Here is a 15,770-nt window from a genome sequence, read left to right as displayed (position 1 = left end):
CCCCTGCCCAGGGCTACGGTGTCACCCCAGGTTGCCTCACAGACGGCGATGATGAGAGGCAGGGTGGTGTGCTTCTCTGCCGTGGGCCCGTCCAGGTGCAGACAGACCCCTTCCTTGTCTGCACAGGCATCAAGCAGAGCAGCTTACCTTGGCTCCAGATCAAAATCACCATAGGAAATGCAGAATAAAAGTAGTTAGACAGAGAACGGGTTGCAAAAGCTGCCTTTATGCAAGTAGTTTAACAAGAAAAAAAACCAGCAGCAAGAGGGAAGGAAGGAGGGATTGGTCCTTGGTGGTCTTGCTGGGCAACCAGGCTGGCTCTTTCCCCAAAGGCCATCAGCAATAGCTGTGTCTCCTCCTCTGAGTCAGTGTGATGGGTGAGTGAAGCTGTCCATTGCAGGCATTTCTGCTGGTAACTGTGAGCCCCAGGACAGTGGAGCAGGTTGCTTGCTCTGTTTTCTTACGGCCACCAGCAAGCCCAGCCAGCCCCAGTGCTGCCAAAACAGTCCTGGTGTTACCCATGATGAGCCCATCCTCGCTCCCCGCCTGCCGCAGCCAGACACAGGGTGTGGAGACAGCCAAAAATGGCTTTTTTTCAAAAAGCACCTGCTGGGAAACAGCTCCTGGACTTGCATACAGGCTCCAACCCTGGGTCGTCACCCTGCATCACCTTGTGCCCTCTCCACGCTGGCATCTCTGGCTCTGTTGCCTCAGCCTCACTTGGCTCCTGCACATGGCAGCTCGGTGTCGGGAACAGGATAAAACATGGCACAGAGAAACCCAGCCAGCCAGAACAGGAAATCATGCCTGCCATGGTAAGGAATTAATCAAAATCTGTGCTGATGAAGCAACTGGCAGCGCGACTGGGGAGGGGGTGAGCTTCTGTTTGGGGAGGTGATGACTGGCAGCAGGAGGTGAGCGAGGGGGCAGTGGGCTGCCGGGTCCTCTGCCTGCAGAGCCGACCTTGGGCATCCCCCTCTCCACCACAGCCCTTCCTGACCGACACTGGCATGGAGATGGGAGCTGCCTCCCTTATGTTCCTATAGCCATAGCCATGCATTCACAAAGCACCCTCCAGCTAACACTGTAGGTATAAGATTATGTGAAACAGCTGTCTCTGCAGGCCTGGGATGCCTGAATGCCTGGTGTCCAGGTAAAATGTGGGTTATGGGGGGCTGCGGAGGAGTTACCCCAGCTCCTAGGGCCCCGGAGCAGAGCCGGGTGGCTGCCTCAGGAGCTACAACCCTACAGACACTGGAAATTAATTCACCAGTCTCGTTACGCTGATTGCCAGCTGCCAGGTTTAAGCTGCTTGCAGAGGTCTTCACCCAGGGCTGGCTTAGAAACGTGTCTGTGGCCAGATCCAAGGCAAGGTGCACAGCAAGGGGTCCTGCAATGTCACCCTGTCTCCAGCCCTGCCCAGCTCCCGGCAGCACTTTGCAGCATGTTCAGGACAATATCCCCCCCAAACCTTTTAATTCCCGTTCCACTATTGCTAATTGTCTTCTCCCAAGGCATTTCCCCCTCCCTCCAAAAGAACAAAAAAGAAATCAAAAAGTGCATAAAGATTTTTATCTGGAGACACAGGGCCCTTGGAGAGCGGCCGCCCGCCTCGTGGTGGGGAGGGCCGGCTATGCGGGGAGCCACGGCCGGGCTGCCTGGCTCGGCACAGGGCTTGCCAGCACTCCCGATGCACCAGATTGCAATGAAAGGTTTTATTGCCCAGTCATCTAGCCCATATCAGTCAACTATTTGGCTGAAGGAGAGGCGTCCATTCAAAGCCAGTTTACAGCAGAATTTTTATTTTTATTTTAAAAGCATCTGGAAATTAAAAATCCCCTTTGGCGCTCGTCCACTTTGGAGAGAGAGCCAAGCCTGTCGTCTGGCCAAGGAGCCCTGCTCTAGCTGAGTTGCGTGGATCCAGCGCAGCACTGGGACGTTTTTCTAGCTTGAGCAGACATGGGCTGCTGGCTTCCTTCCAGCAGCTCCACAAACTTCCCACGCCAAGTGTTGGTCTGGTCCTTGCACCGTACGTGTGACACCATAAACAGGTCACTCAGAGCCGTTCGGGGTGTGCCATGCCCGGCCCCGTGCTCTTCCCCGAGCTAGGGATGTTTGCCAGACAGTGCTTTGGCCAGGGAAAAGAGCAACAGGCTGGTTGGTGCACGTAGGGTTCGCCCCAGGTGAACAGCACCAATGCAAAATATGGCTTATTTATTTCCATTTTGGTGTAGCTGCAGGTCTGAGAGATGTTGGTCACCCCAACAACCTGTCCCCATGGGGAGGGCACATCGCTGCTGCCTCCTCAGCAGCATGGCAGGAGGTGACACTACGCAGGGCTCACTGAACCTGGCTGTACAGGCATGCTGGGTTTATAGCAAAGCCCTGGAAAGCTCTCTATGAGCAATTGTTTATCCCCAAATCCACAACATTTCATTTAACTCCTCCCTCAGCAGGCTGGTAAACCCCAGCTGGGTCATCCCTTGGGTCAAGGTGTGCTTTGGAAAAATAAAAAAAGACCCAAAGACCTAAATACATGGCTGTGTGCAGTTACAGTTGTGTAAACCTGTTTTTCATCCTGCAGGAAAAGTGCAGGCACTGGAAATCTCCAGCCCACTCTGGCAGCTGGCACCGCTGGCTGCCCGGCCCCATGTGCCCCTTCACCACGTCTCTGCAGTGGGAAGGTAGGTTGCTCTGGAACAAAGCGGAGGACAGAGCAATAACAATGATTTATCTTCTCTGTGCTAAGAAGGAAAATTGAGAAGCCCCTGCCCAACAACAGTGAGAGAATTAAAGAGAATTCTCTTCAAGTCTTGAAGAATCTTCAATTCTCAGTGGAGAATTAAACCTGCTGAGTGTATCAGCTGCAACCCGGTGCCTTTTATCCAAAAAAGTGGGTGAGATGAACACATGTATGTTCAGCTGGAGGAAGAGTTGAGGAGCCTTTGCCTGTGTCCCGCTGAGTGCCTGGGGCTGCCCTCCTCCCCCTTGGGGTGGGTACTCGTGGCCGCAGCAGTGGTCCGTTACCCTCTGCCTGCATCCGCGCCTGGAGGAAATGAGGATTATTGCTTGTGAGTGTCACCGATGTTTCCTGGCAGGAGAGGAAGGCAATACCCTGTCAGGCTGGGGAGAGGGGATCGAACGGACACAGAACCATCACCCCTCAGCCTACCCTTCCCAACCTGCCCCATCCCACCACCTCCTGCTTCCAGACACAGTCCCCATCTCTGATCCAGCACGCTAGGAGCTGCAGCGGATGGGCTTTCTCTTCTCCCTCCCAAAGTCCTGCTCTTAGCGAGAGCCAGTCCTTACCAGGAAAGACCAATTTCACCACTCGCGCAGGCCAGAGAGGGCCAGGCACCAGGAGACACGAGCAGAGACTCTTCCCTAATCTTAGCTAAGCTCTTGCAAAGCCCTACTGCACATACACAAACTGGACTTTTTCAGAGGCTCATAAAAGTGAAACAACCGTGGTCAGATCCTTATGGCAATGGCAACGCGCCCGTCTTTAGCACAAAGCCTATCTTCCCCCATTGGATTTCAAGTCCCTATTTCAAAGCATGGAAGCATTAGATCTTTCCAAAGAAAGGATTTCCTGAATTATTCTAACACTGAAAAAACAATGTATTTTCTGTCCTGGCTCTCGCAGGCAATTGAAGTACTTGGCTGAAATTTTCTCAAAAAAACAGAAAAAAAGCCAGAGTCATGACATAAGAACAGGATCTTGCACTTAGAAGGGACAAGCAACCTCCAGAGCAGGCTGCGCTACCAACTCTGCCTCTAATAATATCTGCCAACTTTGTGAGCATTGTACATTGTTTAAAGAACCTAATCAAGTTATATATCCCTTTTGAAGTCAGACAACTTTGATTTAACAATGGCTTAGAGCTTTGAAACCCCCAATCTTTTCTAGTTTGTCTTCCATGATGGTTCCTTACCTGTCTCCCATCATTGAATAAATCATGCTAAACATAAACCAGATGCCTGATGCTAACAATAACTTTAGAGAGCCCTGCTTCCCCTAAGATGTATGGGCAATGACTAGCACACTTTTAGCCTCCAGACTTAATTTAAAGCATTCTGAAATTGTGCGCTGGTGAGATGAAGATTGCCCGAGACAGTAAGTTCTACATTAAAAATAATCTCTGTATTTAGCATCAACAAAGTCAAGATTGTCCTCCTCCATCCCTGGTGTTTCAGCCTGCCAACGGTGCTCTGCAAGTCCTGGGTTGCACTTACATGAATTCATGCCTGAAGACATTGGAAAAGGAAGACCTTGCGCCACCTTAAAGAAAATGAGGTGCTGTGTTTAAATGCATGGGCGCAGTGCCTTACGCAACTTGCAATGAGCATGCAGCAGCCAAGCATAGCTCCTTGCAGCAAAGTCAGCATTATTTTCAGCTGAGATGCAACAAGGGACAGTGCTGAGTCTCAAGATGTGATGGCGCTCTCTGGCAGGAGCAGCAAGTGCTTGAGTTGAACTCGGCCTCTGCGTCACAAACTGAGCTAAAGAACTTTGAAACCTGGAAGTCACTTTGCCTGAAGGCAGATCACCAACGTGTGGAGCAGTGCAGGGAGATGTGCTGGTGGAAGATAGCGTTCCTGACCCAGAGACCTCAGCCTGTGGAAAGCCTGTAGCTAACAGCTGCTCCAGAGTTGCTCTTCAGGGAATATATCGCTTAACAGAGGAACACACTTAAATGCATTACTAGTACAGCTAAATTAGTGTCTGGAGATTGAGCTCTGGCAAAGAAACAAAGTTTTGAAAGCTTCATTCAAGATTCTTCTGCCTTCCTATGCCTGCACACACTGAGCCCACAGTCGGGTTAATCTTGCCATTTTATTTGCATATTTTTGTCATCCCTTATATACAAGGCTTGCTGTCTTATTCATTTGAAGCAATAACTGAAAAGTGGAGAGAAGGAATGAAGGATGGGAGGAAATTTTCTGATCTGCCAAAGTTAGGGAAATTCATATTAGGTAAACTCTTCCATGCAGATGTGCTTTGCCCGGGTGACGTACCGGCACAGCGCGGCACAGCGGGAAGCTCAGTGCAGAATTTCCTGAGGCAGAATGAACTAAGAAGAGTCACCGCGAAAATATACCAACAGGGGGGCTCACGGGGAGCTCAGGGGGGCTTGTTTCTCCTCCCTGAACTTTATGCTTTGTTAAAAGACCTACGTGTGACAGCCTCCCAAGCAACCTGGTCACACTTAAGCCCAATGCTGTGTTTGAAGCCATGGCAAAGATACCATGTGAAAAATAAAAGCACATCAAGACAACCAGGGTGAGATTTTCCAGGACCTCACCCTTCGTGTGAAGCTTATGTTACCTTGGCATCACAGCTTGGCTTTTCCTAATTTCCAGCTGCTACGTGAAGCTTCAGCCTCAGACTTTTTTTTTTAATTCTGATTTTCAAATGAAAAGTCACCAAATTTTTTGATATGGGGAACGAGGCCAAAACACAGAGGGAAGTAAAGAAAGACTCTGGACCCAACCTCTCCCAGGAAACTTTTGCCACCTGCGGCACCTTCATGCTCTTGTGCGACAACAGGAGAGCTCCTTGCCAGAATAGACCCCGCCAGCTATCCAGCCACGCTTGCAGCAGCGCCAAGTCCATCTCCAGAGGAAGTTACTAGAGCACTAGAATATGAAAGACTGTGATTTATGCATTTTAAGCAGTGTTTTTGATTATGTTGTGTAGTGAGCAAAACCTGAAAAATACCTTTTATAGAAACCGTTAATTCTGTATGATGTTTTTTCCTTATAAAGAATGCTTTACCTGCCTCTGGGGTTATGATCTTTGAACAACACAGCACATGTCTCTTCTGGTTCCTTACATCTGAGATACAGATCCCAGGCAAACAGCTGTCCCATGATATTGTGGGGTTTTCATGACAAACGGGAACCCTTTACAGGCAGCTTTCATTTTTCATCTGAAAGTCTCAATACATCAGTAGTTGCCAGAGTCCTGTGAACTTTCATATCTATTACGCCATCACCACTACAAATGCCTTCAAATTAACAACCAGCCAGATATCCTTTCTATGACCAAGCAGGAAAATAAAGAGAAAAGGCAGAAATTATTACATTACAGAGCACCTTCTCCCCCGTCCCAGTTAGCAATCACTTTGTAAAGCAATATGAAAGGTTATTTACATTGGGATACATCTAAGGGGATGAATAGGAGCAAGTGCTCCAAAAAGGGATTGCAGCTGTTTCCTTTCTCACCCTTGCCTGTCTCTGCTGCGGAGCAATTGCCCCCATGCCCGTGAGCAAGTCGGGGCTGCTGCGGTCCTGGCCACGCTCAGACAGGATCCTGACAAACTGCAATAAAAATTGGTGAGAAATAAGCATTTAAGTAATCTCATAAATTCATTAGCAACTTCATTTCCTTTTTAGCTTGTTACTTTTTCTGATTCCTGTTTGGTTTTGGAAAAGGGTATCTTCAGTCTCTGCACACGGATGAGGGCAGACACGCAGAGAGCAGCCCTTTCTGTAGAGGCAGACCTGCTGTTGCATGGGGAAGAAGAGTTTCCAGAAGAACAGAACAAAGAGCAAGACAACGCTGCAAGAGGAAGGTTTTATAGCAGTATACTGCACAGCTGTCCCACCATTACCACCACAGACCTCCAGCCACGCAGCCATGGTGGGTGCACAGTGAAAGCCTGGAGTCACAGCCCGACACCTCTTCAGAGTAAGACGTCAGGATCCCAGGCATCCATTCGGTACATCTGGCAAAAAGTTCATGTATCTAAAAATAATGAGCGATATACAAAAATCAAGGAAATTCTCTCTGTATCTCCTCTGATGACTCTGAATTCTTGTTAATTGCTCCATCTTTTTGCTGTGCCTTTTCAAACCCTTATCAATGGTTCCATCTGCTTGGCAATGAGAAGTGGAAGCACAGTCTTTGATGAGGTCTTGCAGGGCTCCGAGACCTTAGATGGTCACTGATGGGAGATAACACTCAGGCAACCCCAGGGACACCCCTGGTCTGGCTGCCTACGAGTAAAATTTGGATGAGTGACTTAATATCTTGCTACGGTGAGTAATCCTCCGAGTTTTGATGTTCCTCTCATAAACACAGGCTTGACAAATACTGTATATTTTTTAAAAACGTCAAAGGATCACATTTGCTTTTCAAGTGATTTTCAGTCATAATATTCTGTTCCTACAGGTCAGTTGCATCGTGGGGAGGACACAGTCATTTCAAAATAAATGATGCAGGATTGTTCTGCTGATATGCTTGAAAAACTTTGCATACAACAGATGTCAATGTACAGTTCATTTATACTAGACAAGTGATGGTAGATATGTTCTATCCTAGAAACGTGCATGCACATTTTATTTCTACCTTCACTGAGAAGAGGACAGAATTTTGCTTTCCTGTACTTTTTATAAGTCTTCCCTCACCCTGCTGTAGACAGTGGCAAAACTTTAGCATTGAAGAACTTGGGGGTGGGGGAGCTTTTATCAAGGGGACTCCAGGGGCTGTTTCTGTCTCCTTCACACCATAGGTTCAACCAAAAGGGACCGCCAGAGAGTAGGTTCAGCCTCAATTTATACAGATAAATGGTGGTGCAACAATCAGAAAAGTAGCAAATTTTATTATCCCTGTGCTTCTGGGGAGACTGAGCGTCTTTGACCTCTTCTGATGCCTTGGGGACACGTCTGACAGGGCTGCTTCTTCTCATCCCTATTTCTTATGCAGGTTTTACTGTTGTATGTGAAGATATCACAGCAGAGAGAAAGAAAGATGCAAACCCTCTTTTCTTAGCCTCTTGGCCAAAATCCAAATATTTTAAACATTTCTGCTAGGGGTTGATTCCCCCAGCAAGTCTCAGAGCTCTCATCTCTGACTGCTATAAACCAAAGACTGTTTACATGAGATCAGCACATGCTGATATTGCTTTACACTTTACAGCATGTGCACTTCATATATCGACAGCAATGGGCAACCCATCCCTGCAGGCCCTTTAGTGATCTTGTGATTGTTTTTTTATTTAGAAGACAGGGGAGAAAAGCATGATGGAAGTCATGCAAATGATGAAATGCAAAGATCTGCTGATCTTGTGACACCACCGATAATTTAACAATTTAAACAATAAATAATTTAACAAAGATCTTTAACAAGTCTCACTCTAAAGGGAAAAGTAGGTCCACTTTAAACCCTGCTTTTCCAATTTGGATGTCTAAATCAGTACTGCAGTCCTTAAAAACAGCCAAACTCTGTAGGAATTGCCATAGAGAGTCAGACACAGAGTTCTGGCTGCCAAGTGTAAAAGAGAAAAATGTGAGAAACTCCATAACAGGCAAACATGGGGTAATCTCCCTTCCCCCAGAAGAGCTTATCCGAGCCCTGGAGACTAGCTAAAACCTTAAAGCAAGAGGTTTTGCCCTACCCAAACCACTATTCACAGGAACTCTTCAGTGATGGCTCTTCTCCATAGGAAGATTCTGCAAAGCTTTTGATAATTTTATGGAAACACCTCATCGCATATTTTAAGTATTCCCTTTACCATCTCCCTCCCAGGAGCATTTTAACTTCTCCAATAAAATACTACTAGAGGCATAACATCTTGTTGTCTTTGGGCACCTGACTGTTTGGAGAGGCCTTCACCGGCATGGCTGTTTCAAAGCTGTGGGTGAGGCTCGTGTGAGGAGCATGGGTTCCGCACCAGGAGACACCTGATTCTCAGGGAAGGGAGCACAGGGCAATTAGTCACCGTAAAACAGTCTAAAGAGGCTAAAGAATTAGGAATTGCCTAGGCCCCAATAAAATCCAGTGCTTTATACGACTTGAGATGCAGTTGGAGGAATCTGGCTAATCTTTTACTCTCCTAGTAAATCATTCATTGAGGCCATCTGTGAAATACGAGAAGAGCAGCTTCAACCCAAGATTCCCGCTTAGCGAAGTTCTTACTAGCTTGGCCGGAAAGAAGCTTTCCTGATAAAGTTGATAGCTAGTCCAAGCCCTCATGATTTCCAGCAGCAGTAATCCTTCTTGGAAGATTAGAGAAGCAACCCTTGAAGGTCCTGGAGTATGGCTGTGCATTTCAGCAAAGTTCAAGGGGAAAAAAAAAACATCCACAGGACTTGCCAGGGGAGGGCCTGTCCCAGAGGCACATCTCTTGACACTTTCTTTTCCAGCAGCCTCCACAGATGGGTCTGACATACAGCCCTCAAATGGCTGGTCACAGCCCCTCAGGGACAGGGAGCATTCATGGCTCAATGAAAGCATCAAGGAAGAAATCTGGTGCCTCGACGGCCAATACTGAACTGCGGTTTTGATCAAGGAGGGGCACAAACACCCGTCTGGGAAGTGACATTCAGCTCTCACAGCTAAACCCAGAAACCAAACTTCCCTGTTCTGGGAAAGTTCATGTCTGAGTCTAATGAGTACAGTGTGGGTTGGTGTCACTTGAAGAGGAATAACTAATCCAAAACACCCCTAACCAACTCTCCACACCAGGCTGCTCATCTGTGTCCTCCACCCAGGTTTGATCTGTTTTCTAAGAAGCAGTTAGCCTTTCTCCACAGGTGCTACTACTAACCTGGGAATAGAAGAAAGTCCTTAGGCAAATACTTCATAGGGCAAAACAAATAAAAAATTTTAGTTTACAGGAGAAATGGGCTGAACACCTAACCACAGCATTCGCGAACGTGAGTTACAATCTGCCTCCTCCAGGAGTTGAGACAATACAGGTTTTGATGGTGCTTTTTTTTTAAAAAAAAAAATCTTTGAGTTTCCAAACTCTTAGGATTTGTAATTCTCAGGTGGCTCAATAGCTAGAAGAAACAGAGTGTTTCAAAGTGGAAGACAAGATGCCCCAAATCCTTGAGCCCAATGCTTGAAGGGAAGCAAACCAAAAACCCCAATAGAAGACAAAATAAGAGCACAGCAGGGCTGGAGGCACAAACCTACAGTCCTGACTGGTGCTGGGCTCTCAGAAAAGGCAAGGCTTGTGGACCGGGAGGCTGAGCAGGTCCCACGTTTGAACTCTGTCAAACCCATGTTGTATAAATCCAGACTTTTATATCATTTTTTTAGGCACCTTGCAGAAATACAGCCACAGAAGGGAAAATAGAACCCCTTTCCCCCTGTGCTTAAGCTAGACAATAACATACTTCATTTAGTGTTGAAGTCTTCCAAAAGCCTTGTTCCAAATTACAGAGCTCTTGATGACCAAGTAAAGTTGGGGAAGTGATTATGTCCTGGGCCAGCATGTCTGACAAACAGTAGGGGCTGCAGTTCCTAGAAAGACAGAGATCCTCTTTGCTATGTGAACTTTAACCAAAGTTTGGTGTGATAATCCCTCCACGCTGCAGTTTGTAGGATTTTAACTCTTCCTACTGTTTTCCTTAGCTATCTGCTGTTTGCTCCACTGAGCCTTGGGGTCAGTAACTATGTGGAATACATAAATTTTTCTCTCTTGTCCCTAAAACCTCCTCAGGTCTAAGCAAAGCAGCATCTCATTGACGATTATACTGACCAGCTTATTAGCGGTGCATTTTTTGTTGTGGAGAGAAATAAGTCAAGCAAGTAAGACTGGAAGTTGCTTTATTTTGGTTTTAAAAGCAAAGGGTTCTTCCTCCCTGCTTACTGAGTATATAACTGTTGAAGAAAATATTTTACCCTGTGCATCAGTTAATGTGTTAGGTAAGAGTTTCTTCCATTTCCAGCTAGCTGTAAAAAACACTTCAGATGCCCCTTCCCGTAATCCTGTTTCTATTCTTAGCGTGTTCTGTACCATCCTTGGCAGTCAGGACAGTTGTCTGCGGTGGTACTAACTGCAGCTTAGACCCTTCCAAACAGAGAGGGTCTGAAGGAGAAGCAGTAGGGAGAGCAGCCAGCATCCACTCCCTGGGTCAGAAGTAAAGCAGAGGGGAAGGAGGAGGATGATATCCAAAGGGCAACAGAGAAGGGCTCGACCTCAGCAAGACCAAGGAATTACCATGGTTGTGGCACTGAAAACTGCCTGTGCAGAGCTGCCAAGGGGATACGCTCCAACATGGTGGAGCTGATACAGGAAGGGAATCTCCTGTCTCGGTGTCAGCTGGGCTCTGGGACAGAGAGATTTTCCACTAGCTGGACAGGACTCATGTTGTTCAGCACAAAGCTACTCTGGCCTCCCAAGCATGGCAAGCTTGGTGAATCCTCCACCCTCCAAATCACACACAGTGAAGACTGCAGGAGCATCTGTTATAAATCGTCTTCTCTAGGCAAGAGCAGGAAGCATAAATTTCACAAGACTCTCTTAAATGAAGAAAATAATCCAGGCCTTTTCTTTGCAAGATGCTGCACTCCTCCTGGAACCCTTTGTGATCTAAGTTGTTTAGAAAGTATATGAAATGGAGCGAGCCAGAGACAGTAATGGTTATTTCTCCAAGAAAGAAAAGCTAATTGTACCATGGAGATCTTGTGTCTGCCATGACCCCTCCAACAGCTCACAGGAACACAGGAGGAATTAACCAGCAGTAAGGACTCGTTCATTCTTGCAGATCTGCGAAGAGTTTCATCTTAGTTCTTAACAGAAATATCCTCCCTCCTGCAAAAAACCAAACCCAAACAAACACCACCTAGTCCTCAGTTGGTAACGTGCAGCTCCTCCATAGCTTATAGCACTCCCCCCTCTCCTTTTTCCAACAAATCAAAACAGACCTAGGGCTTGTAAGCTCTGTGGAGCCTTTTCTGGGCTGCAGCTGAGATGGTCAATGCATGAAGAGCAGGCAACATTTAATGAGTGGCAACCCTGAAGAGCTGGTTCCAGAAAAGGTAAGAAGAAAGGGAGGTGGGAGGAGGTTTACCAGGCTCAGACTATTTGCCATTTGCTCGTGGTTAGTGTCTGTTTAGATAACTGGCAATTGAGATTAACAGCTAGGATTTTTCCATCCAATCTAAGTGAGCTAGCAGTTGGGTTTCATTCAAGTAATTGTTCTAATGGATAATAATGTATTATTATGACTAGAGGGCTTATTACTAGAATCATAGAATCATTTAGGTTGGAAAAGACTTTTAAGATCATAGAGTCCAACCATTAACCTAGCACTGACAAGTCCACCACTAAAGCATGTCCCTAAGCGCCACATCTACACGTCTTTTAAATACCCCCAGGGATGATGACTCAACCACTTCCCTGGGCAGCCTGTTCCAGTGCTTGACAACCCTTTTGCTGAAGGAATTTTTCCTAATATCCAGTCTAAACCTCCCCTGATGCAGCTTGAGGCCGTTTTCTCTCATAGCTTGTTACCTGGGAGAAAGGACCAGTGCCCACCTTGCCACAATATCCTTTCAGGTAGTTGCAGAGAGCGATAAGGTCTCCCCTCCGCCTCCTCTTCCCCAGGCTAAACAACCCCAGCTCCCTCAGCCGCTCCTTGTAAGAGGACTAAATTTGTTGTACTAAATTCTGTGACCCAAACTCACCATATATTGTCCCTCTTGTGGGAGCTTCAGTTGTTTGAGAAGGAGCCTCAGAGTTGCGTGATCATCCCTAAAAATCTTCTCCCCTAAGTTCCAACTTTGGAGAACAAGTTGTTCATCATATGCTGAATTCAGCCTTGGAGTAACTCCAGTGAAAACAAAAGGAGTAACAACAGGAATGGATTAGGCCCAATTGCTTTCACATTTCTCCAACTTGAATTTCCAATTCCAATACTAAGGGAGGAGTAAAAAAAAAAAGAAACCCAGCATATGGCACAGTGACAAATACACTTCAAATCATAAGTCTGCCTATGCTGTGACCTTGTGCCCTTTGGAAAGCATACCAAGGTGAGCTTCCTCAGGCTTCTCCATAAACAAAACCCTGCTGTCATCTGGCAGGAGCAATATATATTCCTACTTCTGCCACTGTATTGTAACAATTTTTGCACAGAATGGTCAAACCCATCCTGCAGTTCTAGGCTGCTACACTTGTGACTACTGACCTTACACACATCTGAAAAAACTAGTATCTGCCAAACTGAGATATAAAGTCACAAGGATTTAATTTCATAAAAACACACTGGGTAAGATTAAGTAGTGTGTGTTCTATACTGGCCCCATTTTCCAGGGAGCACTGTGCACGGATCAGGAGAGGGCACGGCCTCACCTACAAATCCTCATCCGATAGATCACCACCTTGGCATCTCTCTGGTTAAATAGATGTGAACCAACAGAGAGCAAGTGGAATAAAGACCCAGATGGAGTACCCCAAGCCCCTCTGCTGGCTACTGAACCATGCTTTCTCTCAATGTTTGCTGCACCACTCACTCATTAGCTTTTAAGTAAGTTCCTTCTAACTTTGACCTGCTGTTTCCTGCCGGGGCTGATGAGCCATGAGTGCAGAGTCGCTTCCTCTGGGCCAGTTCCTCAGTGCACGCTTTCAGAGGCTACCACTTGAAGTTAGCCTAAGAAAAAATGTTTCTTTTGTTTTCACTGGAGTTATTCCCGGGCTATTTCAGTGTGTTATAAAGGGGGTAACAGAATTATCCGGCTATCAAAGAACTAAACTGCAAGTCAGGAGTCCTGGGTTCAATTCCTAGCTCGTATTAAACCAACACTAACCATATGCCCTCTTTGTGCCTCCACACACTCATTGCAGAGTTTTAATAATAATGATGACACTCACTTAAAGTTATTCCTAAACAAATAAGAAATTTACGAAACATCACCGAAGTGTTAAGACCAGGTTTGACCCATGAGCTTTACAAAGCGAATGCACAGCTTCGTTCAACTGACAGGCTGGAAAGAGGAGTTCAGCTCAGCTGCTATCTAGCTCAGAAATCACTGCACATTGTTTGCAAACTTATCAGGAGTGACTTGAATTGTGAATTAGCTTCAGCAAGGCAGCTGGCAGGCTGCTGAAGCATACAATGCCTGCTGAATCTGCACTTCCTGTTGGAGACGTGCGAAGGAGAAGGCAAACTATGAAAGAGCAGAGAAACCGCTCCCAACTCAAGTCAAAACTACGTGCAGCACAGGCACAACAGGACCAGTCGCTGATCCGGGGGCCAAACCAGAATTCCCAGCACCAGCAGTGCTGATATTACTCAGCCCTTGCACAGCACTTGCCATGGAGAGATCTCAAAGCACTTTGTGAAGATCAGGCTGATCCGTCTTCCCCCATCTCCTTGGTAGGCTGGGTTAGATGGCAGAGCTGGAAGGGCAGCGGTGGGACCTTGCCAGATCCACGCTGTAACCCTGCAGGCAGCTCTCCAGCGCATAGCCTAAGGTTGGTGCTTGCTTATTTTTGCATCTTGGTTTGCAGAAAATAATCCAATCTATGTCAAAAGCAGCAGACGACACCAAGACGTGTTCTAGCCATCTTTACCAAACACTCACCTGGACACAACACCAGATCACAGCTATGCGGTCGGACGCTTACTCCGTGCAGGTAGATGTTCCCCTACGCTGCAGGTTACAGAGCTGAAGCCTCTGCAAATTCTCTCCAAGATCCAGGTCTGTGTGAGCCCACTCAGAGAAATAACAGAAAGATGCTTCCTGCGTGCTGCCTGATGGGACACTGCAGCATCAGTGCTTGAAAAAAACCCAGCTTGTGCACTGCAATTCACTAAACCCAACTGAAAAATGCCACAGCATGTTTCTAAAAGACTTCATGGGGCTGGGAAAACAGCCAATATGCAATATACTCTTAGAAAAGCTCTCTTGCTGTGAGTAGGGCCTTCTCATTCATTTCAGGTTGTCAGTAAATTTCATCAAAGTCTCCTCTAGCATGGGACGGTGTTATTCTTACAACGAAAGAGCATCTGCCCTTTTTAAAATCAGTTTTAATGTTATTAATACAATGAAGTCCAAACCTCACTCTGGAAAGTTAGCATTTATTCTGAAAGGAAGAGGTTACATTGCAAGGGAAAAAGAAAGAAAACATTAGAAATTGCTAGCAGTAGAAGTTGCAGGATGAATGCAGTTTAGGCGCACTTCAGCCAGTACTACCACTGCTCATTAAATACCGTTCTGTGCTTTGCAAGCCATGATACGCCATCCTGTGGTCATCCACATCACCATTAACTTCTCACATCTGGTCCAAAGCACCCTACACAGTTAGACACGTGTAGGGCACCAGCACTTACGTTTATCGTAAGTATGCACACTATGCTCCTTCATAATGCGAAGCAAGGCTGAAAAACTTCAGATACTCTCCAAAAAACCTGATAAACCCCAATAAGTGCAAACTAAGGTGTATGCAACTGTCTGCATGCAGCTACACCACAGCCCATTCCTCAGCATAAGCCTTCTGTTGGCAACGAGGATAACCATAACACTTCACCGGAAAACCATGGCTTTCTCCATACCACGCTGGTGTAGCAGCCTCCCACCCTGCCGTGCCATTTCCTTCCTGCTGGGTGACATCCCTCCTCCCGCTGCGCTATGGTGCTCTCCCTGTAGTGCCTTGTCCCACCAGGTCCCCCATGCTCTCCCACTGGGCCCACAGCTCTTTGGGCATCTCTGTCCCACTCGTACACCTTCAATCCCCCTCTCATTTCCCCTCTGCCCCCATGAAGAGTTTTGCCCACTAATGTCTAGGACATACCCTGATGTTTGGAGGAAGCTGGCAATCCCCTTCAGTAACTATGCTGCTAAAGACAGGAACCTGAGCATCCAGCCTTGCTTTGGTTGGCCAAATACAACTATAACCTTCAAGGCTAAAGCAAACACAGCATAAAGGGCGCAGGAGGGAAGCTGTGAAAGCACACACAAATCCAACTAGCCCTTCCTTGTTGCCCATCTGGCCCACCCTACCCATGCTGCCTCCCATTGCTCGTGCTGC

The sequence above is a fragment of the Phalacrocorax carbo genome, chromosome 11 (genome assembly GCF_963921805.1).
Source record: "Phalacrocorax carbo chromosome 11, bPhaCar2.1, whole genome shotgun sequence".
NCBI lineage: Eukaryota > Metazoa > Chordata > Aves > Suliformes > Phalacrocoracidae > Phalacrocorax > Phalacrocorax carbo.
This window is presented reverse-complemented; position numbering follows the sequence as displayed.